The following is a 9,154-nucleotide window of genomic DNA, read 5'->3' on the forward strand; positions in this document are numbered from 1 at the left end:
TTTGAACGGTTTTCCCCACATAATCCCTTTGACCTGCCTGCATCCCTAACCCTGGTCTGTACCCACAGACGTGCGGCACCATTTATTTTCCTCTAGAAACACTGAACTCAAATGCTCCACGGGGAGCTTTGAAATGCCACATGCTGAGCAAGTATTCATTACAACTGTTGCTACTGCATATGTATAGATAACACATTAGCAGTTCCTCAGTCCCAAAATAGATAATAACCAAGTGCCGTAAGTGGAACTTGGCATCGCCTCCAAGAGAACTTGGGCTCCAGTAATTTTCTTAGCTCATCACCTGTGGTGCTTACAATAGACCAGTGAGGTTGGTCACAAGCAGAAAACAAAACTAGAAATAACTCTGAAGCATGAACACCCTGGATTTGGGAAAGAAATGGAAGAATCCTACGGGCCATTTCATCATTATAAACAAACCTCTTGCCTCCTCCTTTGTATTGACTCGAGCATTTTTTCTGCCACAATGCAGAATCTTACTTCCTTTCAAAGGACTGGACAGCAGCATCTATGCAGAGTACAAAAAGGCAAAATGCCAATATTTACCAGTTGATGCTGCTAAAATAAAAGCTCCTAGTCTCTTACAACATTTGATAAATCAGTTATTGCTTCTCAAGCAAAGGTTGTTTATTGATGGAAAATATGTATCTTTCCTTGTACAGATTAATGAACATGAATTCTTCAATTAAATATACCAAGATTCCCCCTCTTGTAGCTGTTTCACCTACAGTCCTTAAAGCATTTTCTTAGCAAAAGGTTTTTGCTGTTATTTAGAAAAGGATAGATAATTTTGCATTCTGATGGTTCAACTATAATACACATGATTCAGTGAGGAAAAAGGCTGCGTATTTGGAGTAAAGATGCAATCAATTTCCTCTCCAGGGTACTTTCCCCATACAGTCATTCTCTCTTTGTATCAGATCTCCCCACATTAACACACCTAAGCTTTCATTGCCTCAGCTGATGAGAACAAAACTGAAACACTGTCTGGTTGAAACATTAAAAGGGACACTGGATTTATTTCTGATGTCACACTTTTTGAAAGATGAGCCTTTCTGTAACATGATTAAACATCCAAGGGATTATCTCAATTTCTATGAGCAAGAAGCTAATCATACAAGCAGTCAGGTACACTTGCTTGTGCGTAATATTTTAAATGTCATGTATAACACAGGTACACTGAGAAACTGTATTATCTAGTTAACACCATTTCACATTCTCAGTCACAGCTCTTAAAGCACATATTGCTTTAAGTAAACTCTGTGACCCTTTAAAAATGCTTTCTCAATTTGACACATGCTATAGAAAACTGTAAAAGCTACATTAGACTGAACTTTAGTGGAACTGAAGAGTCAGGCTACAACCAGACCCCTATTTGGCCTATGAAGCCATATTGAAATAACCAATTGACTATGCAGGAAACACCATAAACTCACAAAACTGGGTCCTTTGTAAGGCAGGCTGAACCATTTCCCAAGCTTTCGCTTCATCCAACTGTTCATTGCCTGCCACCAGCATTTACACTCTCCAGAGCTCTGCTGAAGAAACGCGCTGCTCATAGTGTGCATTTTAGTGTTTGCAAACAAAACCACTCTGAAGGTGCAAATGCAGGCCCTGGTGCATCCCCCCCTGCAGCCCATGCACCAGCTCAGCTCCGCGGCTTCATCTCATGGGTTCGTTCCAGTCTCAGCCAGAATTACAGATCTCATTGTATGACTCCTGATCACCCGTACTCCCCCTGCAGTCTGACCAGGATCAGCTCCACAGCACATCCCATCCGCCTCCCAGCGGATCCTAAATTTAGATTATTTGTATTCTGGCAGTGCTGTCCCAGTGTGCACAGTGTAATGTATTTGTCTGGGCTGTCAGCTTCTACTAAACCTCACAACAACTGGTTATATTTGCAATGAAGCAGTTAATTGGGACATCTTCTGAAGTCAGGAACTTTCTATTATCTTGACTTTTTTCCAGAGAAGATAAAAATCTGTAAAGTGCGAACAACAGTTCCCATATTAACAACTTTTAGAGTGCCAGTTTATAGCTTTCTAATCGTTAAGCACACGTACTGATCATTACCCACAGAACTGTACCATTATGATGAATCTAGTCACCAACACTTTAAATATTCAGATAGAAGGATTTATTTCCGCCCCAATCATGTGCAGCCTCACAAGCTGAAGCAACCATTCAGCTGTGAGTGCTATTTATCTGTAATGTGATAAATTTAAATGCAGATTTTGCAACTGCCCAACTGTTGTAGCCACAACATTACTCCTGTTTCAAGCTGTGGTTAGCAACCTATGACAACCTGCAATAGCACTGTTATTTAGATACTTTTGCAACATCATGTGAAAATCAGTACAAGCCCCAGTAGCAGAGTTTATCATTCCTGATTTTAAATATCTTGTAAATATATAACAAAGTTTTGACTAAGTAAAACATCAAGCGCAACTGTACAAAATAAACAAATGACCATTTATAACCCAAGAAGTTGCACCACATAACTTTTAAAGCCAGTTTTTATCCTTCTACTCTCTGGTACCAACTTCCTTTTTAAACAGAAGCCCAGGGAGGGGCTGCTTCCAAGAGCAGTGACCAGAAAGGCACCGCAGCTCTGAGCTCTGAGCCCACAGCACTGCCGGCTCAGGGGAGGGAAGCTTTTCACCAGGCACATGTGGCCGAGTGCCAAAGCTCAGCCCCTTCTGCCCACAATGCCTGCTGCATGTTCTTCCACCCATTCCTATTCCTCGCATGTTTCATTTGGGGCAGAACGGGAACAAGTGAGAGCATGCTGCAGCTGCCGGCAGGAAAGGAGCCAGCTCCTGGCAGTCCCTGCATCCCACAGAGGGCTGGTCCTTCACACTGAAAAACAACTGCCTGCTCCTCTGCCACGCTGCCTGCACGCTTTCCGCAGCATGGGATGTTCTTCCAACACTTTGAGGATTATTCACCTCGTGGCTGTTTCACAGGCTGCTCTCAGCATACGCGCACACACGCAAAATACACAATGCTACCGGCAAACATCCTAATTACAACTCTAAATAAAAGACGATTTGAAGTTTAAAAGGGATTTTTTTATCAGTAGCTTTGTGTTGCTGTGGAAACAGGATTCCAAGGGCATATCCAGAGATAAGAATCTTTCTGAGATATTGGATAATTCTGCTTACATTCAGAATAGGAAAGGCAAAAATAATTCCCAGCAAGCAAGCTGATCTATGGAGATCTTTATTCTTTTCATTCAGTCTACATTTAGCTCAATCATGGCCATTTCCACAACACACTGACATTTATCAAGTTACAATGCAAATAGCTTAAACTTATTTTTAAGATTGCTGTAAATAAAATAATGCAATATTATGAGACAGTAACAACCACCCTAACAGACTGTTTGCTACAATTTTTAGGGGTGGGGGAAGGTGGTTGCAGAAGTGCAGATTTGCAGAGGGTTTTGGGATTTTTTGGCGGGCTTTTTTTTAATAATCAGATGTTAACCCTTCCAGATTCTTCAGAATAATTAGTTTCTTCTTCTACATGATTAAGCCACCATCATAGTGTATTATTTTTTTAATAAAGAGAAAAGACTGGAAAAAGGATAAAAATAGTCAAAGACTATTTGAGGACACTGAGTAATGTGTCGTTTTTACACTGTTTAATGTATTTTTTATAGCCAACTGTAAACACCTACGTTTACTAGAAATATTTGTTACTTTCCTTTATTTATTCGTAACATTTTGAAGAGAAATAAGTGTATTGTTCATGAGGCTTTTTTATTAGCACTAATTTACAAAATCAGCACCTGGTTTTAGAAGGAACAAGTGCCTACTCATATTGGGATACATTTGCCGTGTTTCAAGAAACCTCAGTTTATGAACAGACAACCCATGTTGCACTCAGTTTTCGTTCTGATTTCTCAGCTTTCTCTAGAAGAGGTTTTCAATAGCAAAGCGTTTCTTAGGTTTGGAAGCTGTGAATTCAGGAAATAAACTACAGAAACAGGGCCATCTTAATACACTTCTACTTTTCTCCATTAAAGATTTAGTTTTACAGACTAACTCCTACCATGTCAGAAAGTCAGCAACCCATGAAAATGGAGTTACCTCACTATTAGATTCTTTGAAAAACAACAAACAAATAAAAAACCCTTCAGCCTTGAGGCTCTAGTTGCTTTACAACAACTTTATAACAACTTTAACAGGAGCACCATGTACTCCTTCATCCTACTCTGAGGGCAAAAGTCAAATAAGCTGTAATTCAGGACTCTGGAATCATCTATTGGTTTGCTACAAACACTCCCCATTGATTATTACCTTCTTAGTCTTTGGGAAACATCCATAAGCACTGACAGCTTATAATGAAAAAAGAGGCCAAAAAACTTGAATTCAACCTTGAGATAGCTCAGAGCAAGTCTAGGTACAAGACCTGCTGTGACACACAGCTCCCCGCTGAAAACCACTGACAATTGGTCTCCACTTTCTTGTTACAAAAATGGCAGCAGGAGACAACTGAGCAACAAGGGAACATTAAAATAACTATACAGGAGATGTGATCCAATTTGCAGCAGTATGAATCTGGCCTTACCTGAAAACTCCTAACTAAATGTTATTTGAAAATCTTGGGGCTGGTTTGAGGCTTTTTAAGTAGTTTTTAATCTGTCAAGATTCTTGTAACAATGGATAGGTTATCGCTTTGGGGTTTCTAAACCTTTTATCATGACCCCTCTGCAAAGTAATTTTCATACTTACAAAGTCCTCATGTTCTTTATATATTTTATATATGTATCTGCATATTCCTAACTCTTGTCATCTGTTGCTTATCACCAAATGATCATTACTAAGGCTTTGGTTCATTTTTTATTATAGAAGATACCTAAACAAATTATTTTTGTTTGATATTTCTTTCAAAGTTGATTGTTTTCTTTTCCAACAAGGCAGAAAAGAAATATAATTTCTAAATGAGTGCCCTTTATTTTACCACAACCATAGCAAGGTGCCCATGTGACCCCTGCAGACTCCACCATGCTTTTAGTCAACCTCTGAGGCTTACTGGGTCAAACTGGAACAGCATTACCTTCACCTCTACCATCTACTGCTTCAGTCATCTTCCTCTTAACAATCCAAATCAATCCTGATAATAAAGCTTCCTGCTACAATTACGCCAACTCCCTCCTCCCATGACAAAGGTGAATAATTACTCTGAAGCGATTTTACTCAGATCTGATCTACTACAGGTTATTACCCTTCACACCACGAATTCTTAAGGCACCTTCATAACCTCCTAAGGAGATTTGCTTTCATTTCATTTCATTGCATCTGCTCAAATAATTCTAATTGATACTGGTGAGACACTGGCACAGGCTTCCCAGAGAAGCTGTGGATGCCCCACCCCTGGAAGTGTGCCAGACCAGGCTGGAGTTGCAGGAGCAACCTGGTTCAGTGGAAGGTGGCCCTGCAGGGGGTCAGTCCTACTCGATGCTTAAGGTCCCTTCCAATTCAAACAATTCTAGGCTCTAATAGGTTACAAAGACACAATTTTATTTTTCAGAATTTGAAAAGCAGAATTTGATGGATCCTTGCAAAAAATTCAATTTTAAGCTATTTACTATGCAGATAATAATTACTTAATAGTGTATTTTCTTAGATCACTCCCAGTATTTTGAAAACAAATAGCTAGTCATGCAAAATGGAGTCTGTTAAATTAATTACTTTTGCCAGAAGCTCAGTCAATTCATAAACCTGGGTGTGGCAGACCAGATGATTTGTGTTTTGTTAGCACCTACTAAACAGAACTATGAAGAGCAGCAGTTCTAGAACTACACCTTAATACTAGCATTAAAAAAATATTGGCTATTTCACCCAAGGTTCTGTACTGTTTGGCTAAAGATGTTATTTAATTTATGGTGTTTTGATTAATCTTAGTTGTTTGGAAAAAAATCAATTCTCTCAATCTCTTCTAATACGTATTTTTCTTTCCATGCCTTTAGCTGTAGAACACTGTGACTTCAAACCACCATGTATGCCTACTCTGTTTTATGCCACTTCACTTCGTCTTCAGAAAATAGAAAACTCTTACATCTCACTTTATCTACTTCTTCCCTTCCCACTTCCCTTCCCTATTTTAGAGGTTTACTGGTTCTCCACTGCCAGTATTTCCTTTGATAGCATTGATGCCAAATTTAACAAACTTCACTGCTATGTTTAAAAGGCCTTTGGCTATCTGTGAAATAGACCCTTGATTCCAAAGGCACCCATTGCTTTTGATAAAATATTACGATATTAAATATCACTATTTTCCTTCTCAATATATAAATTCCTGTGGGAATGAATTTTGGGCTAAAATTGTAAGAGCTCCACAACATGAGACAACCTAAGTCTCACTGCATTCAAAGGAGTGGTTGTGGTTCACTCTCCCTTTTGTGCCTCACATGCCTTTCTCACTTTTTTGATATGAGCAGTGCCCTTTTTTGTGTCAGTTAAGAGAACTGAAGCAGCTCAAAGTTGAAGCAGGAACAGTAAAGAAGCCTTTACCTGCATAGTCCTGTTCCCTTCCTGTGTCAGCACCAGCACTCACAGGGCTTTGTGTCCATCATTTCAACTTATCACCTTTCAATTTTACTGTTTTATTAAGTCACTCTTCAGCTAAACCAGCTTTCCAACACAGCAAATGCTCCAGCTGTGCAGGCCCCAGCACAGGAGTGGAGGAAGAAATGACAGAGGGGAGGCGTGGAGGGAAAAGCTGCCCCTGCAGCAGCAACACAGCCCGAGATGAGCACAGGTCAGCCCTGCAAAGCTCAGCTCTGGAAAGCTCAGCTCGGGTGTCTGGGCCTGCCAGGAGAACTCAGCCTCCACACAGCCCATGAGGTGCCCACCTTGTCCCCCTGCGCTTAAGGCTCCCCAAGGGGCAACAAAAAGCCACCACAATAAAAAAGGAGAGGTCAGTAACATCACCACTGTTACTCCAGAGCCTGGAAAACAACCACCACATCCCCAAGCAGCAAAGCAGGAACCATAAATGCATGCAGGAAACATTTCTCCTTTCCTGGAGAGAAGGGAGAGCACTGCCAGAGAGCTGTGAGTGGTGATGGGATTAACAAATCCTTCAGTGTGGTTTAGTCTTTTGTCTGCTAAGGTTCTAATTTGACTTATATCTCAGATACTCCTCCTAAAATCAGCTTATTTAATTGATTCCAAGCCACATAAATCTTCAGAAGAGATAGTTCACAGTATTTCATTCCAACAGAAAATAGAACAAAATCATCCATGTACACTAAAAAGCAGAGATTTTCCTAAACCTGATGTAGAAATGTCAGTGCAAAATGAAAACTATCCCAAAGCACTGATGAAAACAAGGTCATTGCTACTGTCCACTCTGCCGTGGTTAGTTCAGTATTTCACTTGCAAACCAAAACACAACAAAACAACCAAACCACTAGCACTGAGTGTGCATCTCACCACTATCAGAAGTTATTTCCCTTCATATCTGATTACAAGGCATTTTCTGCATGTTTGTTCCACCTTTCTAACAAGACATGCCAACAGTAAACCCTCAGCATACTCACAGCTTGGTGTTTTGTTCAGAGGAGGTATCAGCATTAAAACACTCTGGCTACTGTAGCTGAAAGGAAGCTATTTCACAATTATGAAACACTTTAAAAAAATACAATATAAAAGTCAACCAGGATGTAATTTGGGATATTTTGCAACATCCAAATCCCAATAAAATTGGGCAAATTCTGGACTGAAGCATTTTGGGGAGTATTGATTTGGAGTGCTCAAATTATCTTAAATTTTACATTAGCAATATTTGTGGAGCAATCTGCCTTCCTTCCAAACAGGCAAGAAGTAAGGTGCCACAGTGGCATCTGCTAATTTTAAGAGAATCTGCAAAATGAAGGAATTGCACATTATAATCTGTAAGCCTAATTGCGAGTTGCTGGTACTTAAAACATACCTACAACACAGATGAATTACTTTCCACCATGTAACAAAAACTCTCATTTGCATCCTAATCACCACAGAGTATTTCAGTATTTTATGAAAATTCTCTTAAAATACAAAAGAAGAACTTCCAAGAGAAGAGATTTCCTCTTAAGAGAACTTAGGCAGTTGGGATTTTGGGTACTGCAAACCAGATGGACAGTAAAAACATGTGCACCACAACGCTGCTAAAACAGGACTGTTGTGAAGATCCTGCCCCAATCTAACAGAAAAATATTTCTATTACAGCCTTTCTACAAGACATATATACACAAACCAGTATTTAATCCACCACTAAGAGGTCACTGGGCTGGAGGGACACAGCACAAGCCCAGGCAGCGTGGAGGCAGCTGGGGCACCAGGAGGCTCCCGGGTGCAGAAGGGGCTGAGGGGACCCGAGGCTGTCCCTGTGCTGGCTCTCCTCAGCGGAAATGGGTGGAGACAGGAATGCTTGTGAAACAGAAACCAACTCCTGCACCTCGATGGAGCACGGGAAACCCTGCCAAAGTATCTACCAATAGCTCATCAAATAATCCCATCTGAATCAGTGACATTTATTACGAACTGGATCTTATTAATCTATCTGCTCAAAGCTGACAATGAAGTGTATTTGGATTTTTGTGCATCTTGCAAAAAGATGAGTTTGAGAATAGCTTCTTCATATACCCAAAAGTTGTATTAAACCAAAGGAAAAAAAGCTCCCTTCTGAAAAGGAGATTCATCCCCAAGCAAACCACCATCTTTAATAACTGTCCTGCCAACTAGTAGAATGTAGATTTTACACAGACAAATCACCTGAAACAAACTACACTGCTGAATTTCACATTATTACACTATTATTTTTATTTACCTTACAATACAGTAAAATAAAAAGTTATATTTTTGAATATGTTTATAGCTCCATACACTTCATTTAAGTGATCTGGAAATCAAAATCAAATACAATAGAAATCACTTAATAAAATGTTTCTGGGTTTGGGATTTTTTTCCAGATATTATTTTAAAAGTTCCTAAAATACTTCACTTTAAGTGAAAGCATTCTCCAAATTATCAGAACAACATCCAACTTCATCCATGAGCAGTGCCAGCTCCCAGCGACAAAGGCTGACCAAGGACTGGGCTGCGTTACATGCGCAGCCAGCAGGTCAAGGGAACTGATTCCT

This window comes from Corvus brachyrhynchos, unplaced genomic scaffold, assembly GCF_000691975.1.
Source record: "Corvus brachyrhynchos isolate BGI_N302 unplaced genomic scaffold, ASM69197v1 scaffold114, whole genome shotgun sequence".
Taxonomy (NCBI): Eukaryota; Metazoa; Chordata; class Aves; order Passeriformes; family Corvidae; genus Corvus; species Corvus brachyrhynchos.